The sequence below is a fragment of the Saccopteryx leptura genome, chromosome 5, assembly GCF_036850995.1.
Source record: "Saccopteryx leptura isolate mSacLep1 chromosome 5, mSacLep1_pri_phased_curated, whole genome shotgun sequence".
Lineage (NCBI taxonomy): Eukaryota > Metazoa > Chordata > Mammalia > Chiroptera > Emballonuridae > Saccopteryx > Saccopteryx leptura.
The window spans coordinates 77,328,802-77,352,864 of record NC_089507.1 but is presented as its reverse complement, the minus strand read 5'-3'; the positions used below and the strand labels follow the sequence as shown (position 1 = coordinate 77,352,864).

Below are 24,063 nucleotides of genomic sequence, written 5' to 3'. Positions count from 1 at the left end.
ACAGAGAGAGGGACAGATAGGGACATGCAGACAGGAAGGGAGAGAGATGAGAAGCATCAATTCTTCACTGCACACCTTAGTTGTTCATTGATTGCTTTCTCATATGTGTCTTGACCTAGGGGCTACAGCAGATAGAGTGATCCCTTGCTCGAACTGGCTACCTTAGCTAAGCTGGTGAGCCTTGCTCAAACCAGATGAGCCTGCACGCAAGCCAGCAACCTAGAGGTTTAGAACCTGGGTCCTCTCTGTCCCAGTCCCACGCTCAATCCACTGTGCCACTGCCTGGTCAGGCGAAGTAGCTGCTCCTTTATAAACATTTGTTTAAAAAGGATTTTCAACTTTCTATTAAGATCATATGTATATAATCATACGTTGACACTTGAACAACAAAATGTTTACTTCATTCTGTGAATTCAGAGGAAAGAACTATAAATTATCCGTCCCAGTTTACCTTGCCTCTTCAGTAAAGAATCTTGCCTCACATTGCATTGATTATATGACACTGTCTCTTTGTATTCATTATCTCTTTTCAGAAGTTGTTATAAATAGAAATCATCTACACGGAAAGTAAGCTTGACATTTTTTCTGAATTGTATAAAAAGTTATAGATTCACTTCATGTTGGGCTACAGAAAATATCAACGAGCTGTCTATCCTAGAGTAGATGCTTCTGATGTCCTGATGAAGTCCTTATGATAGCTTACCAGGTCCTATAAGAGCTGGTTCAATTACATCACTAGGAGCTTCTATGATTCTCCTCTTCTTCATCTTGTTCCTTAAGCACACCATGCATGATCCAGCTCAGAGCTTTGTATCTGCTACTCCTCTACTTAAAACATTTTTCTTCCCTTAGATATGTACTTAGCTTCTTTCATCACCTCATCAAATCTTGGATCAAATCTCACTTCAATGAAGCCTACCCTAGTATACTATTTACCACTACCAATCCCACCCCCAAATCCCTACTTGGCCATACTGGACCTCTACTCCTAATCATCCTAATAAAACTCTTTTCAGTTCAAGAAATCCTATGAATTTTTCTTAGTCTTCATTCTTTCATCCTTAAGCAATACTGACACTACAATTACTTCCTGTCTTAAGAGCACCACTCATTAAACAGTAAATTAATTAGCCATCCAAGTTTCTTCTTCTTGGGATCATATAAACATAGGTGATCATGATTCTTTTCCAATGATCTTTCATTCTCAAACATGTTCCCTTGTAATGTCAGGGCTCCGGGTAATATCACTTTGACTACCAGGACACATCTCTCCCTGAACCGTCACCCCGTGTTTCCAACTGCCAGTGCATGCTGAAATAATATTCTTTCTCTACAGCAGTTCAAATTCTATCTCTCTTGCTCTGTGGATGTTGCAACACTTTGCAGCCACCTAGGTTTAAGCCCTTATCACTTTGTATATGTTGGCTATTTTCCATTTGTCTGAGACAGAACTCTACCAAAACAGAAGCTAAAAAATGTCAGATACTTTGTTTGCCTCTCTTATAGCTAGGACACGAGTACATGACTGAAACGCTCCAAATCATTTTCACGTGTCTTAGACTTCACAGGAAGCTAAGAGAGGACCTCAGGGCATTACACTGATCAGTGTGTGTGTGGGGGGGGGGCGGAGTAGCAGCTACATTCAATTTCCAAAGGCAGCAGCAGTGCCAATGCTAGTAGCAGCATCCAGATCTAGCATTGATGATGTGGGCAGCATAAGTTAGAGCGTCTACACTAACCTGTGCTGACAATGGTGTCCTTATAAAAGATTAATTTAGGGCTGAAATTTTTAAATATTGTTCTAGGCTGTGTCTCTACCAACTTGGTTCTCATGTACTCTTGGAGATTCTATGAACTAGATAACATCCTTTTAATAACTTTGTTTTCTGTCTAAATTAATCATGATTTTTTTCTGTTGCTTTCAAACTTGAAATTTTGACGGACATATCAAAGACCCAATTGGTCCTCTAAGCAGAAGTAATTGTTTCCTCTTCTAGACTTCCACAGCACTTTATCAGTATCATTTTTATGACATTTCTCTTATTATTTTACCTTGCATTATAATTATTTATGAATGCTGCTTTCCCCACTACAGTTTCTATTTCTTGAGGGTAAGAGTCTGTCATTCATCTTCATCCATGCTTTGAACATTTTCTCCTGCCTATTTCAGAAACCCTGCTAAAACAAAACACTGTGTGCATATTTTTTCTGGTTTAGGGAGCTGCACTAAGTCCCTCTTTCTGTGCTCTTGATCTGACAAGGTTTGACCATTCTATTTCTAGAATTACCTCCATGACTAACATTTTAAAAGGTCTCTAGTCTCTTTGCAGGATTCTGTTATATGTCATTTACTTTTTATTTTATTTATTTTGTATTTTTCTGAAGTTAGAAGCAGGTAGGCAGTCAGACAGACTCCTGCATGCACCCTAGCAGGATCCACCCAGCATGCCCACCAGGGGGTGATGTTTTGCCCATCCGGAGTATTACTCCATTGCGGATGGAGCCATTCTAGCACCTGAGGCAAAAGCCATGGATCCGTCCTCAGCACCCTGGCCAACTTTGCTCCAATGGAGCCTTGGCTGCGGGAGGGGAAAAGAAAGAGAGAAAGGAAAGGGGGAAGGGTGGAGAAGCAGATGGTCACTTCTCCTGTGTGCCCTGGCCGGGAATCAAACCCGAGACTTTCACACACCAGGCCAACACTCTGCTGCTGAGCCAACCAGCCAGCACAGTATTTTTCTTTTGCTCCAGTAGTATCTAAGGAGCATCAGAAAGGTTGACAAGACCATTAAATAGATACAGGATAGACTTTTCAACAGACAGTATTTTTGGAAAACTGGATATCCACATACAAAAAAAAAAAAAAATTAGACCCTTATTCTATACTGTACACAGAAATGAACTCAAAATGGATTAAAGACCTAAATCTAAAAACTGAATCTTTAAACCTCTTATGAGAAAACTTAGAGGAAAAGCTTTATGTTATTGCATTTGACAATAATTTCTTGAATATGACACCAAAAGCACATGCAACAACAACAAAAAAAAAAAAGAAAGAAAAACTGGACCACATCAAAATTTAAAACTTCTGTGCATAAAGGATATAATAAACTGCTTGAAAACACAGCCTAACAGAGAAAAAATATGCAATGATCTGATAAAAGGTTATTATCCAAAATATATAAAGAATGTCTACAAGTCAACAACAAAAACAAACAAACCCAATTTCTAAAATGGGCAAAGAACTTGAACAGGTATTTTTCTAAAGTAGTATGTAAGTGGCCAATGGCAAATGAAAACATGCTAAACATCACTAATCATTAGGGAAATGTAGAACAAAACCACAATGAGGTATCACCTCACAGCCAACAAGATGGCTGCTATAAAAAACAAAACAAACAAACAAAACAAAACAGACATTGGCAAGAGTGTGGAGAAATGGAACTCTTGTGTACTGTTGATGGGAATGTAAAATCATGAAACTGCTATGGAAAACAATACGATGGCTCCTCAAAAAATTAAAAATAGAATTACCGTATGATCCAGAGTTTCTGTTTCTGGGTACACACCCAAAGGAATGAAAGCAGGGTTTTGAAAAGATACTTATACACCCATGCGCATAGCTACATTATTAGTATTAGCCAATAGTTGGGCAGCAACTCAAATGTCTTTCAATTACTAAATGAATTAACAAAATGTAGTACATACGCACAACAAAATATTAGTTTAAGAAAATTCTGACACATGCAACAACACTGATAAACCTTTAAAACATTATGCTAAGTAAAATAAACCAATTACAAAAAGATTGCCATTGCCTGACCAGGTGATGGTGCAGTGGATAGAGCATCGGACTGTGACGTAGAGGACCCAGGTTTGAAACCCCAAGGTCGCTGGCTTGAGTGTGGGCTCATCTGGTTTGAGCAAAGCTCACCAGCTTGAGCTCAAGGTCGCTGTACCCCCCCCCACCCCGCTGTCAAGGCACATATGAGAAAGCAATCAATGAACAACTAAGGTGTGCGATGAAGAATTGATGCTTCTCATCTCTCTCCCTTCCTGCTGGTCTGTCCCTATCTGGCCCTCTCTCTGTCTCTCTCTGTCTCTTTCACAAAAAATAAAATTACCATTATTATGATAGCCATATGTTGAAGCCATTATACAAAAGGTGATGGTGTTCGGTGATGGGGCCTTTGGAAGATAATCAAGGTTAGATGATGCCATGAAGATGGGATTAGTGCCCTTATAGGAAGAAGAAGAGAGACCTGAGCTAGCTCCGTGTTCTCACTCTCTCAGCAAGACACAGCAAGAAGATAGAAGACTACAAGCCAGGAAGAGGAACCTCTCCAGGAGCCAAATCTGTGAAAAATAAACATCAGTTGTCTAAGTCACCCATCTATTGTATTATGTATAGGTGCCTGAGCAGACTAAGACAGCGTTTCCACTTTACAAAGAGGAAAAAGAGTGCTAGAGACTGCTTGCCAAACAATATGAATGTATTTAATACTGCCAAATTGTAGCATGCAAAAATGATTAAGTAATCATTTTTATGTTGTATTTTACCACAATAAAAATTTTAAGTGAATTTTTGTTGTTTTTTCTTTAAAGAGAAAAAAAACAAAAAAACCTTTCTTCAACCCAGGCTTCTAGGATACCATATCTCAAGCCTGGATAACTCAGAGTTGGATTCTGACTCCTGCCTCATTCCCATTCTGCCCATGGCTATCAAAGCGATTAGCTGCTTAACATGTTGCAGTGGCTCCACGGCACCCTCTGTACATAGTCCAAGCACCCAAGGAGAGAAACAACTTCCCTGCCTAATTCTCTAAATGCGTCTCTGGCCACCAGTCTCCATGCACTCCATGTTCCAACAGTAACTTTTTATTTCCAATTGCAATCCTCTCTAGTATACCACTTTCTCCGTCATACCTCTTCAATTCAGTTCAACAAAATTTAATTGAACATGTACTATGCATTGAGCACTGTGAGCTAAGATACTTAATTAAGAAAATGTTTTTATTCTCAAGAACTTAAAAGGCTAGTGGAAGGACACTCATAGAAATCATTCTAATTATTGTGATATATACTTTAGTGTTGACACACAATTACGTGTTGATAAATACGCATAGTTCTTGAATTTTACTTTTTAAGTATCTACCATATTTTCAAAAGTTTTCAAGTTTAGTGCCATTTAATATGATGTTAGCTGATGGTTTATCATATATGGCCTTTATCATGTTGAGATATTTTCCTTCTATACCCATTTTGTTGAGAGTCTTAAACATAAAATTGTGTTGTATTTTATCGAAAGCCTTTTCTGCATCTATTGATAAGATCATGTGGTTTTTGTTCTTTGTTTTGTTGATATGGTGTATTACGTTAACCGTTTTACTTATGTTGAACCATCCTTGAGATACTAGGATGAATCCCACTTGATCATGATGTATTATTTTTTTAATATGTTGTTGTATTCGATTTGCTAGTATTTTGTTTAGTATTTTAGCATCTGTATTCATTAGAGATATTGGTCTGTAGTTTTCTTTTTTTGGGCCATCCTTGCCTGGTTTTGGTATGAGGGTTATGTTGGCCTCATAAAATGTGTTTGGAAGTATTGCTTCTTCTTCAATTTTTTGGAAGACTTTGAGTAGAATAGGAACCAAGTCTTCTTTGAATGTTTGATAAAATTCACTGGTATAGCTGTCAGGCCTGGACTTTTATTTTTGGGGAGGTTTTTAATGGTTTTTTCTATTTCTTCTCTACTGATAGGTCTGTTTAGGCTTTCTGCTTCTTCTTGACTCAGTCTAGGAAGGTTGTATTGTTCTAGGAATTTATCCATTTCTTCTAGGTTGTTGAATTTAGTGGCATAAAGTTTTTCATAGTATTCTACAATAATTCTTTGTATATCTACGGTGTCCGTGGTGATTTCTCCTCTTTCATTTTGGATTTTGTTTATATGAGTTCTTTCTCTTTTTTCCTTGGTAAGTCTTGCCAAGGGTTTGTCAATTTTGTTGATCTTCCCCCTTAAATCAGGAACAAGACAGGGTTGTCCACTCTCTCCACTCTTATTTAATGTGGTACTAGAGGTTCTAGCCAGAGCAATCAGACAAGACAAAGAAATAAAAGGCATCCATATCGGAAAAGAAGAAGTAAAGGTATCACTTTTTGCAGATGATATGATCCTATACATCGAAAACCCCAAAGAATCCACAAAAAGACTACTAGAAACAATAAGCCAATACAGTAAGGTTGCAGGATACAAAATTAACATACAGAAGTCAATAGCCTTTCTATATGCCAACAATGAAACAATTGAGAACGAACTCAAAAGAATAATCCCCTTCACGATTGCAACAAAAAAATAAAATACTTAGGAATAAACATAACAAAGAATGTAAAGGACTTATATAATGAAAACTATAAACCATTGTTAAGGGAAATTGAAAAAGATATAATGAGATGGAAGAATATACCTTGTTCTTGGCTAGGAAGAATAAATATAATCAAGATGGCTATATTACCCAAAGCAATATACAAATTTAATGCAATTCCCATCAAACTTCCAATGACGTTTTTTAAAGAAATAGAGCAAAAAAAATCATCAGATTTATATGGAACTATAAAAAACCCTGAATAGCCAAAGCAATCCTAAAGAAAAAGAATGAAGCTGGGGGCATTACAATACCTGACTTCAAACTATATTATAGGGCAACGACAATCAAAACAGCATGGTATTGGCAGAAAAATAGACACTCAGACCAATGGAACAGAATAGAAAGTCCAGAAATAAAACCACATATATATAGTCAAATAATTTTTGATAAAGGGGCCAACAACACACAATGGAGAAAAGAAAGCCTCTTCAATAAATGGTGCTGGGAAAACTGGAAAGCCACATGCAAAAGAATGAAACTGGACTACAGTCTCTCCCCCTGTACAAAAATTAACTCAAAATGGATCAAAGATCTAAACATAAGACCTGAAACAATTAAGTACATAGAAGAAGACATAGGTACTCAACTCATGGACCTGGGTTTTAAAGAGCATTTTATGAATTTGACTCCACAGGCAAGAGAAGTGAAGGCAAAAATTAATGAATGGGACTACATCAGACTAAGAAGTTTTTGCTCAGCAAGAGAAACTGATAACAAAATAAACAGAAAGCCAACTAAATGGGAAATGATATTTTCAAACAACAGCTCAGATAAGGGCCTAATATCCAAAATATACAAAGAACTCATAAAACTCAACAACAAACAAACAAACAATCCAATAAAAAAATGGGAAGAGGATATGAACAGACACTTCTCCCAGGAAGAAATACAAATGGCCAACAGATATATGAAAAGATGCTCATCTTCTTTAGCTATTAGAGAAATGCAAATCAAAACGGCAATGAGATACCACCTCACACCTGTTCGATTAGCTATTATTAGCAAGACAGGTAATAACAAATGTTGGAGAGGCTGTGGAGAAAAAGGAACCCTCATCCACTGTTGGTGGGAATGTAAAGTAGTACAACCATTATGGAAGAAAGTATGGTGGTTCCTCAAAAAACTGAAAATAGAACTACCTTATGACCCAGCAATCCCTCTACTGGGTATATACCCCCAAAACTCAGAAACATTGATATGTAAAGACACATGCAGCCCCATGTTTACTGCAGCATTGTTCACAGTGGCCAGGACATGGAAACAACCAAAAAGCCCATCAATAGATGACTGGATAAAGAAGATGTGGCACATATACACTATGGAATACTACTCAGCCATAAGAAATGATGACATCGGAACATTTACAGCAAAATGGTGGGATCTTGATAACATGATACGAAGCAAAATAAGTAAATCAGAAAAAACCAGGAACTGCATTATTCCATACGTAGGTGGGACATAAAAGTGAAACTAAGAGACATTGATAAGAGTGTGGTGGTTACGGGGGGGAGGGGGGAATGGGAGAGGGAAAGGGGGAGGGGGAGGGGCACAAAGAAAACAAGATAGAAGGTGACAGAGGACAATCTGACTTTGGGTGATGGGTATGCAACATAATTGAATGACAAGATAACCTGGACTTGTTATCTTTGAATATATGTATCCTGATTTATTGATGTCACCCCATTAAAAAAATAAAATTATTATAAAAAAAAAAGTTTTCAAGTTGATGTGCAATGCTTGGATCATATTTTTTAATTCTTATTGATATTTAAATATGTTATATATATTTGGTCTATAAATAGAATACCCACAGTGGAAATGATGGATTTCTAATATACTCTTACATGGAAACACAATATTTGGAAACACACACTTTTCACCAAAAATATATATTTTAAAATTTTTAAACCTTAGTTTTATGATGAATTTCCTTGAGAGTACAGGTAACATTGAAGGGAAAAAACTTCAGGTACTTTTCTTAATAGTGCATATTCCATTTTAAACATAGGCAATTTTGCCTCTTTTCTGGTTTCATAATTAAAGTTTTCTTGCCATTTAGAGTAAACACATTCCAGCCACGGGAGACAAGAATGACCAGTTCAAGTTCAAGGGTTCACTGCACATGAATATCCATTGATGCCCCTTGACAGTCTTGGTAGCATAATGAACCTTGCAATTGCTCAGCAGGCCATCACCACAATACATGAACATAATGCCTCCAATGTCAAACAACAAAACTTTTACAAATAATACCAACCAACTGTTACAGTTCACATAGGGCTTTTGGAAACTAATTAAATTGCAACAGTTCCTCTTAAACCTTTATAAGTTGGCAGGGAGTTTTGCTTTACTGAGCTAAGTTCAGCTTTAACTGAGCTCTGCTTAGGGGAGATAATTAATAGAAAAAGGTGTTGGCATTATATACAATTGGGAGATGCCAATTAGCAAAACTCTCCTTCAAAATGACACCAGTTAATTCCAGCATGAGTCCTCAGAGTGAAATAGCTTCTCTGATAAAAAAAAAAAAATGCTAGTGCCTCATTGTCTTTAGGAATGTCTCCTAATCATCCTATATGAAATCTCCTGGGGTAAATACTTCTGGCCCTGCCTTCCTGCGGCCTCTGCACTGAAGCAATGATCATCATTAAGTTAGTTATGTGAATAATAGTATACTCTGGTGGCACTTCCATTGTAGAAAGTTTACCTCTGCAAAACAATCTTTGACAATGCAAAGTATTGAAAAGTTGATAATACACGGATAAAAGATAATTATTAGCACCCCTAATAAAAAGTACAGACCACAGACCATATCAGACAACATATACATATATGTGCATAAAAGCAGTCATCTCATCTACCAAAATAATTACTAAATGGTCTAGGGATTGAAGTACAGACTAAAAGTGAAAACATAATTCATTTAAAATAATCTATGTTAACTCTTGTTTTCCCAATTGGCAAACTGAAGGTTTAAAGTAACTGCAGTATAGATAATAAATTCTCCATTTCTAACTTCCTAAGTAGCTTTGCTCTTTTCATCACAAAGGGTTTATTGTTATGTTGACATCTTCAGCACAGGCTTGACGTGATAGCTTGGCATTTATCTTCCAGTTCAAAAGGAAAGATGAATAATAAAGCAGGCTGGGTTTGACCCTCACAATCACAAACTGAGGAAAAAGCATGTGGCATCTGGTCATGAGAAATGGAGAAATTTTGTTTTTCTCTCATTCATGTTTTTAACTAAATAATCTCATATAATTGATTTAACAGTTCAGGCTCTAAGAAATTAATTCATTAATTATTATTTCTACTTCTAATTTTAGTTTTAATTTTTTAATAAAGTAAAACGCATAAGAAAAAAGTCCATTGGAAAACAGATTCTTCTGGGTTTGGAAACTAATACTTCTTTTCATCATGTTTTATAAAAAACCTAGTTGATCTTCTGACCCTAAAAGAGTACTAACTGGTTGTATAGAAAGAAGCAATAATCTGGACTATGGATAATTTTAAATATTTAGTTAAGAAAAATCTGCCTTTGTTTTTTAAATGGTACAGACTTTTAAAATTGTGTGTGTGTGTGTGTATATATATATATATATATATATAATTCACTACATTTTACAGAAATGAGATTCAGAATAACCCAGATATTTATCATTTTTATCCAAAATAATAGACATTATAAGAAAATATTTAATGTTACTTAAAAATTATATGAATATTAATTTTTTTTCAGAAAATACCAGTGAAAATACCGAGAATATAAGATATAAAGTCCGTGGAGTAAGAAATGGTGAGAAATCATACTTAAACTGGATAGAGCCAATACAGACAGGAAGTTACTTGGTTAACTTCACAGAGGTACAGTTCACAACCGTGTTCTAAGGTCTACACCTTTCTACAATTTTAGGATTGTTCTTCGTAATATTATCATCTGTGGTTGAAGTCTTAAGATTACAGAATTGAATAGATCATATATGTGATAAAAATGTTGTAAAAGATTCAAATATCATCCTTCTAATACATGAAGCTATGTTCAATAAGATAAGATACACTGAACATATTGATTATCCAAGGGGCCTTGACATACTGTCAAATGTACTGTGACACATAAAAATACAGCATAAATCTATGCTAGCTATAATAAAATCTAAACAAGTACTTAACAATTATATTTACTACCTTAAAATAAGTTGAGACTTTCAAATTCATAGCACAAATTTGAGTGTCATTCTTCACTTTCTCTTGATAAATTAAACTATGCTTAACAGAAATTTTAATAAAAACCATTCTAGTGAACCGAAAATTTTGTAACAATTAAACAGTAGGTATTCAAAAATATATTCTTTTGTTCCTGAAAATTACTTTGAAATTTAAAAACTGACCCCAAAATACATCCTATTCACCTTCTTTACTTTTGATAAAGTGTATTGCAACCTACGGAAGTGACAACTTCTGGAAGCAATTCATGAGCAAAATGCTGAGTCTATCAAGATACTTCCTACTTCTACAAAAATGAATGAATGACAAGCCAGCTAGCCAAGTCATTAGCATTTTACTCTCTAAAAGAGGTATTATCTGTTTACAAATCATTAGGTCCTTCTTAATTCTTCTCTTCCTCTCAGATCTCATATCCAACCTATTACATCAAAACCTAGGCATGCTACATCTAAAATATATCCCAAATCGAACCACATTTCACTACCTCTACAGCAAAAGCTCTAGCCCAAGGTACCATTCATGCATCTTGCAGAATCTTGTGTAATAGCCTCCCCTTTCGCCTACTGCTTCTACTCTGTCCTGCCACTGACTGAGTTTTCCACTCGGCAATCAAAGTTACATCCACAAAGTGTGAACCACATATTACTTCCCTGGTCAAACCTCCAACTGCAAACAAAACCACACTCACTGCAGTGGCCTACATGATTTTTCCTCCGCCTGCTTCTTGGACCTCATTTCCTATCACTTTCCATTTGGTCGAAAATGTTATGAGTGTTGGTTGTCTGCCTATCCCTCAAACACACCACACTCATTTCCTTTCACAACCCCTATAGTTATTTTCCACTATATCTAAAGCATCTGTAACTCTGTAACTGTGCTGGGTGCACAAATGGCACAAGGGACATTTTTGAAATGAATAAAGTTGCATTATCTTCATTCGTATTGTATTTACAGATACAATAAACCCTGTTGTCTGTGTTCCGGAATGGTTTGGGCCACAGACTGAGTTAACTAGCTGGCAGCCCTCACAGCAGGAGATGCAACGGGTTACAGAGGAAGGTCCCAGGATCGTACACCCCTCTCCCAATGCCATGAGACTCCTAAAGGTTTTCCTTAGCACTGACCTGGGAAACTCTAAAAAGCTCACCTGGTAGATAAAATTTTAATCTGAACTGCAGGAAATATCCTCTGTTTTTAAAATCAGTCATTTCGCAACATCAGAGAGAAAAGAGGAGTTTTCTAAGAGTGAGGTCAGATTAATTAATGTTACTTCTTTCTTCAACACACAAAAAATATGCAGTGTGTAAATAGAAATTCTAATATTTATATATTAGCTACTAGAATCATCATTATTCTAGTACTAAGAATATTGGCCTCATGGGCTAAATTACAGACAGGTCCATCCAGCAAGTCTAAGTTCAACAGTACTTTTTTTTTTTTTACAGAGACAGAGAGAGAGTCAGAGAGAGGGATAATAGATAGGAACAGACAGACAAGAATGGAGAGAAATGAGAAGCATGAATTACCAGTTTTTCGTTGAGACACCTTAGTTGTTCATTGATTGCTCTCTCATATGTGCCTTGACCGTGGGCCTTCAGCAGACCGAGTAACCCCTTGCTCCAGCCAGTGACCCCTGGTCCAAGCTGGTGAGCCCGGCTCAAACCAGATGAGCCCGCGCTCAAGCTGGCGACCTGAGGGTCTCAAACCTGGGTCCTCCACATCCCAGTCCGACACTCTATCTGCTGTGCCACCGCCTGGTCAGGCTCAACAGTATTATTAATAAGCAGTGTCATCCTGCTAAATTTTAAGGTAGAATTTTTAGTGTGGTCTAATGCAGTGGTCCCTAACCCGGTCCGTGGGCCATTTGTTACTGGTCCACAGAGAAAGAATAAATAACTTACATTATTTCCGTGTTATTTATATTTAAATCTGAACGATGTTTTATTTTTAAAAAATGACCAGATTCCCTCTGTTACATCTGTCTAAGACTCACTCTTGATGCTTGTCTCGGTCACGTGATACATTTATCCGCCCCACCCTAAAGGCCTGTCCGTGAAAATATTTTCTGACATTAAACTGGTTCGTGGCCCAAAAAAGGTTGGGGACTAACTGGTCTAATGGAAAGTGTCTTGGATTGATGGTTACAGATTCCAGTTTTACTGCGATTGTTCCATTAGCATCAGTTCTTGCTAGAAAACAGGGATCCCCTTATGCCTTATAATACTGACACACTGACCAAACGAGCTATCATGTGAAAGCTTAAAAACCTGAAAGACAGTGCACAAAATTAAAGTCCTCACATTAGAACTGGCTGTAATATATACTTTCTCATTCTTGTAGTATAAACCTGCATATATTAAAATACACTTTGTATGAGAGGTCTGTTTCATTCGAGGCATATGCTTCAAAAACTGGGGAACCCAAAAATGTATTACACAAACGCATATAAACACACTTTAAAAGAAGTGAGTGTTGAAGGCTTGCCATCATTGCTTCTAGATCTAAAGTGAGTTCAAGGGTCTTTGACATTAAGAGTTGGAAAGAACACATAAATTTAAAACATTTTACCATACTAGAAGTTTTGTTGGCAGGCATGAACTATAGAGAAGGCAGAGGTTTAGGAGGAGAGAAGAGAAAGGTATGGAGAAACGTTTTGGGTGTGTGTGTGTTTGTTTAAACTGGAAACATGTTAGGTTTCATTAACTTTGAACGATATGGGCTTTTCACTGGAAATGGAAAATACTCTCCCACTAAAGGAGAATAAGTTAGTGGCGATGTACTATTAATTTCATACACTGTGCTTATCGAGGTAAACAAAACATTTGAAGTTTTCTTCATGTAACTTTGGAAATGCTCCGGCTATCTAACCTGAGCTCCACGATATTACTGGTAGTCCCTCACAGAGTCTTTCCTGCAATAAATCAGGTTGTTCCCTTCTCTGTCATAAGTAAATACACTTTATATTAATTCTTTTTAATTCCTTTAAATTAGCAGTTCTATACCATGTACTATATTAATATCACTTTAACAAAATCACAATGAGAACTCAATTCTCAATCTTTTTATACACTCAATTTCAGAAACTCCATTAATGCCACAGAAATGGACTTTGTAGGGACATGTGCTTATAAACAACACAGATAAAAAAAATATTTCCTCTCCTAGAAGATAACACTAAAAATTTGGACTAAGCAGGTCATGTGACTTTTTTAAAATTGGTTTTGAGAGAGAAATAGAGAAACATCAATTTGTTTTTCCACTTATTTATGCATTTATTGGTCGATTCTTGTATGTACCCTCATCGGGGATTGAACCTGCAACCTTGGTGAATTGGGACAATGCTCTAACCAACTAAGCTATCTAGCCAGGGCCTCATGTGACTTTGTTCTTCTCCTTTCTTTCCTTTTTTTTTTTAAAAGTGAGAGGAGGGGAGATAAAGATACAGATTCCCACATATACCCCAATCAGGATCCACTTGGCAAACCCTGTCGGGAGCTAATGCTCAATCAACCGAGCTATCTTCAGTGCTTGAGGCCGATGTGCAGACCAATCGAGCCCCTGGTTGTGGGAAGGGAAGAGGGGTAGAAGGGGGAGAGTGAGGGGGAGAGAAATAGATGGTTGCTTCTCACATGTGCCCTAACCGGAATCAAACTGGGGACACATCCATACCCTAGCCCTCTAACCATGGAGCAAACTGGCCAGGGTCTTCATGTGACTTTTTAAAGAATAAATAACAAAGGTCACTTACTTAGAACTTCAATATAATTTCCTTCAATTTCGTATTTTGGTTCAAACATTAAACATCTGCCAAAATTCACAGAAAAAAAAAAGGACTGTGCCTAATGATTATATAAGATTTCAACTATCATTCAAAAAGAAGCACACTCTAACAGAATTTGAGAAATGCTGATTAAGGTAGTTACTTAATAAATGTAGTTAGAAAACACATCCGTTTTGGAACGCTTACCTAGTAACTGCACATAAAGGTGTTTTCTAACAGTCACTACTAAAACTTGCTTCCAAATGGGGAGTTTTCATATTTTCTTTCCAATAAGACAAAGTGGCCCTTTAACAACCATATGGCCTTCTGCTCTAAAAGAAGTTTCATCCAGCATCTATTTTTAGACACAGGTTTCCGTATAAAATACACTGCAGTTACCACGCTGAATGAGCCTTCGTGTTTCCGTGGACAAAGCCTCCTGCCATCTCATAAGTCGTCTACAGCACTGCTGGCCACAGTGCCTGTCCTATTTCTTCTCTCCCAGCAAATAAGACATTAAAAAATTACTAAATTGTTTTTTTCAAACAAGCTATTTTTCATTTATTTAGAAAGCTATTTTGGGGGAAATACATATGTTAATAGGAATCTTTCCCACTTCTCAGATACTCAGTACATATTAACTTTCTGCTGAGCTCTTTAAATATAACACACACTTTGCCAAAAATGGCTGAAAACAGACCAGTTCAAAAAGCAAACCAACATCTCTATGTCGGCCAATATTCAAACAGCATTAACAACATGAATTTAAATGCCTGAGGTACAGTGCCACCGGTGAGCAGAAATATATTATGCTGCAGCACTTACATATGCATGATATAGTATGATTACACAAAATTATATAATTTTTAAATTTCCACATAAATAGGTCTGCCCTGTTACACAAGGAGTAAGTAAGAACTGATTTAGCTACTTTTGGTAGACCGGCAATGAATATCAGAACACCAGAAAGGGATATTTGATAAGTACAGCTCAGCATTTAAGTAGTTGTATTAGTGTCATAAAAGAAAAATAATGAGCAAATGAAATTTCAACTGTTTAATTTGGAATCAAGCTAGGGTTTCCATAATAATTAAACACCTGGTTTAAACATTATCTATGATCACACAGTAACAAAAACACTCACATATGAGAATTAATATTTCAAATCTGATAAACTGTGGCCTGAATTTAGCTGCAGGGCTGAACTCCTGTTGAATGCCTCTAACAGAAAGCTCCACCACACCAAGGAAGTAACACAGAATGTGTAAACACAACAGCACGCAACGTGGCACACACCACCTGTACTGGCACACTAGACTCTTTGGAGGCCAAGTAACTACTGTGCTTTCTTGCATTTTGAATATACTGTAATTCCCCATATATAAGACGCACCTTTCCCCGAAAAATTTGGGGTCTAAAACCTGGGTGCGTCTTATACAGTGGTTGTAGGTTTTTTAACTTGCATATTACACTTTTTCGCACTTGTTTTTGCGCTCATTGTTGAAGATAGTCATTTCATCATCAGACACAGGTGAAGACAAGCTGATGAATGGGAGTTTTGACAGTGATGAGGAATTATATGAATTTTATGATGAATAAAACTTGATTTCAATAACTTAATGTAATACATTTGTTTTCAAATTTCGGGCCCCAAAATTAAGGTGCATCTTATACGTGGGAGTGTCTTATACATGGGGAACTACTGGTAATATAGTTAAAGTGAATGAAAAGCTTATAAAAAATCTGTAACTACTATTTCCCATTTTCAGACTATTTCCCCCAGTTTAATCGAGATATAATTGACATGTAACACTGTACTACTTTAATGTGTACAACATAATGATTTGATATATATGTATATTGTGAAATGGTTATCACACTTAGTTAACCACTTAGTTTAGCAATAGCATATATTTAACATCCATCACCTCACGTAGTGAATCACTTTTTACTCCTGCAGTACAAAAATTTCCCATTTGAAAGGGAGAAAAAAAAATTTTAATTAGGAACTTGTTATTTATTAAAAATTCCATACAACCTAATATTGCATATCCACATACAATTACTTCTTTAAATATATAGCATTTCCTAGGAAATTTTCAGCACCTTCACAATCCATTGATTATAAATAAGTAATATTTCATCTCAGTAGAAGGCATCATTTACGGAGGGCAGGTTTCTCAATCCCACAGTATCAACATTTGGGCCAGATAATTCTTTTTTTGTGGGGCTGTCTTGTATATTTTAGGATGCTTAGCAGCATCAACCATTTCTACTCACTAGATGCCAGAAACACCCACTCCCATTGGTAACAATAAAAAATGTGTAGACCCTGCCAACTGTCCCCTGGGGGGGGGGAGGGGATAAATAAAGCTGCCCTTTGGTTGAGAACCACAGATTTGGATTTTCATTTTAATTGTAAATTTATATTCAGTGAAGATTCTCTGATTAGGCACAAAAATGGAAAATTTCATTATTTTGCATTAAACTATAAGTCTATCATTAACAACCAAGCTTATATAAATGTACACTTTTATCTTAAATAATACTTATATTACCTCTTTTCAAGGTACCAAGAGCAGAAGCAACTATTTCTGATTTTCCAAAAATATCACCCAATTAAAATGTTTCCTTTCACCATTTGAGGTAGATTTATTTTGGTTTTGGTCTGGCCCAAAATGGCTAGGAATAAGTACAGGAAGTTTTATCTGAAAAATGAACATGGACCAAGTCTTATAAATTGGCCGTAGTGCTATTTCCTATCAGAGCTCCTGTTTGTTTACATTGGAGTTCTTATAAATTGGGTGTTATTTCCTTTCCCCTAAGTTTCAAGGTATTAACAGCCAAGGAGGTGTTTTTTGACTTCTTCCTCCCTCCTTTTCTCCAGCTTCCCCCCCAAATAAATAACGCATTGCTTAGAACACAAGTTTAAGATGGGTTCCCAAATTTCAAAACTATTATGGATTTATTTTACCTAAAACCACCTTTATACTTGAAAGCACAACAGTCTCCTTAAAATGGAAATGAGTAAAATATGCATCTTCTGGTAGGTACCTCCTTTCCAACAGAATCATTTATCTAGTCATTGCACAAATAAAACTTGCAAATTCTCAAGTAAATCAGTTCCATTTATTTTGACTTCCTGCCTAGTCTCTTCCTTCCAGAGAAAACATTACTCTAATATTTTCATCCATTAAGTACTCTAAAAGTTAAATGTCCTTATTTAAACAAAATTTCTTATCCTCACTGCAAAAAAAAAAAAGAGGGACAATTAAAGAAAGCACATATTTCTTTCATTTCTCTGGCTAGAGTTATACTTGTCTAGTTTTAAAGAAACACATAGTACCTCCATTAGTGACATTCACTTATGTAAGTTCATAACTAAAGTGGTAAAACAAATGGCTTTGTATGCAAAACACAGCAGTGACTGACGGTTGCAGATCTGTCCTTGACCAGTGAACTTCCAGTGAAAAAAGCTGTTGAAAGTTCATGCACCCAAAGCATATTCAATATAATTAAACAAGAAGATTACACAGACATCGCTGACAAGGATTATCAAAATAAAACGGCGCCACCTGCCCCTTGCTCGCCATTAATTAGTACTGATTCTGAGGTGCCAATTAAAAGGAACAGAAAAGGATCAGTAAACACAACTCAAGCTGAATTTGAAGATTAACAATTCCAATTCAGGTCCCCTTGCTTAACCTTATTATGTTGATTTGTCTCTGCAAACCAAAACTGAATCCCAGGCAATTTTTTTTTAAAGGACAACAGTATTATTAGAAAGATACTTTAGTTCTACAAAAATAATTTCCAAACCAGCAGTCTAAAAAGTTCATATAATTCCATGAACAAGTGGCTATTCAGTAGTTCACAGAGATGCAAAATACTAAATAATCCAGATAATCCCAGTGACTAAAATATATACTTTCACATTATAAATTAGAATCTGTATTAACTCTGGAAAACAACTCAAGCACTGTATGGTTGGTAGTAACTAGCAACCCCCACTCCCCCACCTCTGACTACTAAATAACACTTTACAGGCCTGAGACCACAACTTTTTTAATCAGTAGAGTAAATGGCTTCATTATTGGTTTTACAGAACTATTATTAGTTACTTTTACATTTGACCAGTAACTTAAAAAAAATTCCAAAAACAATATAGGTATTTCCATGGACCTTCCAACTCTATCTATGACTTCTCTGTAGTGAGTGTTATTATGGAAACCTAAAATTATTTCTCAGAATAAAAAAGCACTACAGATGCAAATTATCAACAAAATGAAAATGCAAATTTTATTACATTGTTACATGTACGTGTCTAACATACATTCTTGAATAACAATATGTCATCATTTAATATTACAGTTTTACTTGCATAGTAAAATTTGCTTTACTTAATGTGACTTGATTTTATTAAAATGATAGAATTTTCTTCAAAATTTAAAGAGGATTTATCCCCACAAAAGCCTTCTATGTTTGTTTATCTGTTTTACAATACTATTTTTCTTTTTGATGTAAATATGGTTTTCTAATCTCTAGAATCACCATAACTATAGAGAACATATTCTATAACAATAATATTTTCAAATCCTTATGTAAAAAAGGTAGAAGGTTGGCTTGAAAAAAGCTATATCCCAAGGCCATTTCAAGACACAAATTCCCTAATGATATTACAGCATACATTCTGATACATATGAATAATGACCTCAAAGAGTTGCTGAATGAATTAAATTAGATTATATGTTTAAGATTTTTAAAAAGGCCACAATGAAATATTGATGCTAAGTGGAACCTCATTCCTTTGCTCAGGAAACACCTCAAACATTACCTATGACAGACAACACTCTTAACACCGACCTTTGTATTCATTAGGTCTGGTATGATGGTGCCTAAGGATCTGTATTTTTAAAAAGCACATCTGGTGATTCTAATACAAGTATTATATGGCCCATACCAATACAGCCCTTAGATATGGAAAAACACGGTCCTTATCTTGAGGTCTGCACTTTAGAGGTATCGGATCTAGGGATCTAGTTCTCTTTTGGCTGCATGCCACACCAGCTACTAGGAATCCATGGTCCAATGAGATGTGCCCATCTGGACCTACGTTTCCTCATTCCAGATCTCCTTCTGCATACCTGTGACCCCGAAATTCTTTCCCCAAAGAACCCGAAAGAACAAACTTAGGCCAAAAGAAGATCCAAGCGCAACTAGTTACTGGCCATGTGAGACAGAATTAGGACAAGAGGACTAAGATGCTCACACATCTGCAAGGTAAGTCCCTGGCGGCACAGTAAGAAGGCCAAGGGGAAGAACAGGGTGGCGGGCCCTGGGCCGGGTCAGATCACCTCTCCCAAGCCAGCAGTAGCCAAGCACCAAGTTCAGATTAATCTGGGAACTCTCTATGGGAACAGCCTGGACTTCCAACTTCAGTTTCATTTGAGAACCTCAAAAAAGCAATGTTGCCAGGAAGGGGAGATGCCTGCATGCCTTGCTGAAGACTGGAGAGAGAAAGCATGCAGACTTCTCACAACCATGGGGTGAAGGGAAGAGCACAAGGTGGATGAGCAGCTGAGTTTTGAGTGGGGAAGAAAGAACTTCCTCTTTTACAAAAGAAAGATAAAATGGCTGTTCTCTCTGTGGATCTGTCAAATGTTTGGAAGAAGAGGCTGGAATGGCAAAGAAGTGAGGATGAATTGTTTATCCTGCACTTCTCTCTTGTCTGTTCAATGTTGCTGGGTCTCCCTAGAATAAGTTATTGTCCTTGGTGGAGAGATAATCATTTTGAATTTGTGCTACCCATAATTATTTGCCATAAACTTGTTTTATGTATATTTTTCAAATTGTGGGTTACATGAAATATTTGTCAGAGCAAGAGAATAAACATGTTTTATTAAATAGTGTGTTACTTTAACTCGCAACTTTTAAATATTTTGACATATGGCGTGTAGTTCTCCATTTGTACTCTTGTCCCAGGTCGCCTTATAAAAATTAGAGGTAAATCTGGAAAAAACTTTGTAAATACCTTGTGAATGCTTTTTGTCTGTCTGTCTATCTATCTATCTATATATCTATCATCTTTCCCGTGCCTTTCTTGTGTCTTTGCCCTATAAACCATATATATACATAGTGCAAAGATATCTAACTCTTCCACACTTGCAAACATGCCAGAAGGAAGGTGGAGAGAAAACATGATATACATGTTCAAGTGTTAGCCAATCAGTGCCCATCATAGCAAATGGCAAAAACATGAAGATACCAAGTTACATGTCCATGTCCATGAACTTAAAGAAAATAGGAAAGCTATTCAACAACTTCACCATAAGAGGTGAAATAAAAAGAAATATAACCCATGAATCTGCCATTAGAGGAGCTAAAAGATAAGCAGGGGACACAATCTTTACTTAAAATAACTCTCACCACCAGCTAACAAGGCACCTCCAGGACAAAAGGCACACATATTTGTTGAATGAATCAATCAATAAAAAAACAAACAATTGTACTCACACAAAATTAATATTTAAGCAACATCACTCTATACCTACACACAAAGGCTTCTGCTCTAAACTAGTGTCTAGGTAAGTGTCAAACTTTTTGGCCTCAGGATTTATTTACGTTCTAAAATAATATGAAAGGCCTAAAAGAACTTTTGTTTATGTTTATTTTTATCTATGTTTCCTTTGTTTTAGATTTTTTAACTTACCTTAATGGAAATTAAAACTAAAACATTTATAGAAGTTATCAATTCATTTAAAATAACATAAATCTATCATATATATGCATAATATTTTTATGAAAAATAATCATGTTCCCTCAAATAAAAATAATTTGGTGAAAAGTGCCTCGCTTCACAGAAGATAAGATTCTCAACTATGCTTCTACATTCAGTATGTTGTGATTAAGTTGCTTCTGTTGAAGTAAAATTGGAAAAGGAGGAAATATTTCAATAGTCTTTCATATATTTTGCATATTCTTCCTTAATACTATACCAAACTCAACATATAGTAATTTCTAAAAGTTTAACTGCGATGTCAAATCTGAACCAGAACACTAAACTGTACATTCTGTTACATTTTATTTCATTCTATTACTTTGAACTTTGAATAGATCTTTTATACATAACATCAGGCATTGATCATTTGGAAAATATCAGTTCATTGACTCATGCAGAACTTGCACAATTTAACACATTTCTTTACACACTAGCCAAAATATCACATCTGTTAATATCAACACCAATATCAGAAAAATATCAAAGAAAAACAAATTAGTCAACCTAGTAACTAATTAAATAAGGTGGTAAATACAATGGTATAAAAATTAAATTCTTATATTTCTTCATTTATGGTAAAATGTGTAATCCTGAATTAACTAAATAGTCATTTGAGATTAGGAGGAACAAGAGTGATAGATTTTTGAACTATGAGTTTATATTGGAATGTAAAATGTAAAGAAAATAAAATATTAAAAAGAGAAAGAAAGGATTTTATATATTTGGATACTCTTAAGCTCATGGTGGCAATGAAAAGTTTTCCAAAGTTAAAGTTATTTGAATTTTTACTTGAAAGCTCAAATTTTTTCAGCAGCACAAATACTATCAATTTTTTCCTTGGCAGGCTCACTTCATTCATTTTTAAGAACAAGTCCATGAAATATCTTAGTCTAAATTGTCATAGTTTGTTAGTCAGCCATCCTTTCAATTAAAAATAATGATCCATGAAGAAGGATGTAGGTGAGCAGCAATCCCTTGAGTGAAACCACATTGTCACTTGCCGTATGCTGTACCTTCAGTACTCAGGAGTAGCCTTCATTTCATCACAGAAAATATTAAAAAGGCATATAACTCAAGAGTTGAGATTTAATAAAATGATAATTTTGATTACTTTATTAAGGACATTTTAAGGTTCAAAGTTCATTTTTCCTTTTTTCTTCAAGGGTGCGGCAGTAAAGAACACAATGGTGAACAGCAGACCTGTTGCCGCCTCTACCTGGGTTGGTGTTCGGATGCCACCAGCCTTCCCTACAATTGCTTTTGACCCATCAGAGCAAATATCAGCACAGTGTAAAAGGCAAGTATCATCTTAGTATTATTATCAAAGTAGTTTTGAATTCACAAATGCCCTAAAAGGTTTTCGCAGATGTTTTAGGGGTCCAAAGATCATATTTTGAGGGTCACTATTCTGGAAAATATAATCTTAGTATCATTATCAAAGTAGTTTTGAATTCACAAATGCCGTAAAAGGTTTTGGAGACCTTTTAGAGGTCCAAAGACCATATTTTGAGGGTCACTATTCCGCTGTCCCTTTTCCCATGCATCAAAGAGCCCCCTGGGACAAATAAACACCTCTCCCAACCCCACCCACCACAACCCTGGTGGATGACACTCTGTGTAGTACATAGCCATTTTGTTCTTTAGCAGAATATCTTCTTTAACTAATATATAGAAGAAAAATCATTGGGAAAAACTGACATATGAAAAAGGAATCAGCATTAAAATCAGGAGATCTGAGTACTAGTTAACCCTCGTAATTATATCTGCAATCCCAAGAATCTTTTTTATGTGTAAAGGACTGAGATTAAAGATGTAGAAAGTCTCTGTTAGAATGCCAATGTTATAATGATAAAATCAGGTAACTGGTCCAGTATGTTCTTGACCTACAAAGAACGGAGAACTCAGTTGTCCCCGAACCTTATTCCAGAACCAGGTTAATTAACTTTTGCTCTATATAAACAGCAATGTAAAGTTAGGAGGGATGTCACTTAATCTACTAACTAAATATTAGTTGGAATTTAGCATACTATTAAATTTTAAATATAATAATCAAGTTAACATAGGTGAAGTTTTGGGGTTTTTTTTCTTTCATTGTCTCTTAAATCATGGTACTCAACCCAGAAAAGACTTGTCTTCCTTAGTTTATTTTTAATAGTCTGGAACTTAACATTTTGGGAATGGATTCTATCAATTTAAAACTTTTTTAAAGATTTTATTTACTGATTTTACAGAGAGAAGGGGGGAGGAAGAGTGAGAAGTATCAACTCATAGTTGCTTCACTATATTTGTTCACTAACTGTTTGTCACATGTGCCTTGACTGGGCAAACCCAGGGTTTAAAACCGGCAACCCTAGCATTCCAGGTTGACACTTTATCCACTGCAACACCACACACAGGTCAGGCTGGATTCTATCAAATCTAAGATAGTAAAGCTTCTGAATTTGGATGCTGAATTAAGAAATACAGAATTTAGAATTAGAAAGTATTTTTAGAGTTAATTTAGTAATAGACTCACCAAATTTACCCCCAGATCCACTTAAATATTTTTTATTTTATTTTAGGCTAATAAATTATCTTAGACGATCCTAGATGCTATAGGAGATCCCAAAGAAGTAAGATAGAAGTTTCCACAGAAAACCTGCAATCTAATTAGGGAAGATAATATATACAAACGCAAAGCAAAGGTACAATACAAACAGTATGATACAAGGCTAATTTTATAATATAAAATAACAACTTCAGACATCTAGATTTCAGTGTAGGTTGATGACTTCAAACACTATCTATTCCTAATTCATCACCTCTTTACCCTCATTATTTGCTTTTATTCCCATGCATCAGTAGTGCTATCCTAGAAGTTTACATTTTCTGATTTTCTT

At 35.8% G+C, this 24,063-nt stretch overlaps 1 protein-coding gene across 2 annotated transcripts in view; it reads right to left on the bottom strand.

Moving 5' to 3' along the window:
• The window catches only part of BMPR1B (bone morphogenetic protein receptor type 1B), a 427,129-nt gene that overhangs the window by 135,140 nt on the left and 267,926 nt on the right, over positions 1 to 24,063 (bottom strand). The gene's annotated exons all lie outside the window — the stretch shown is intronic.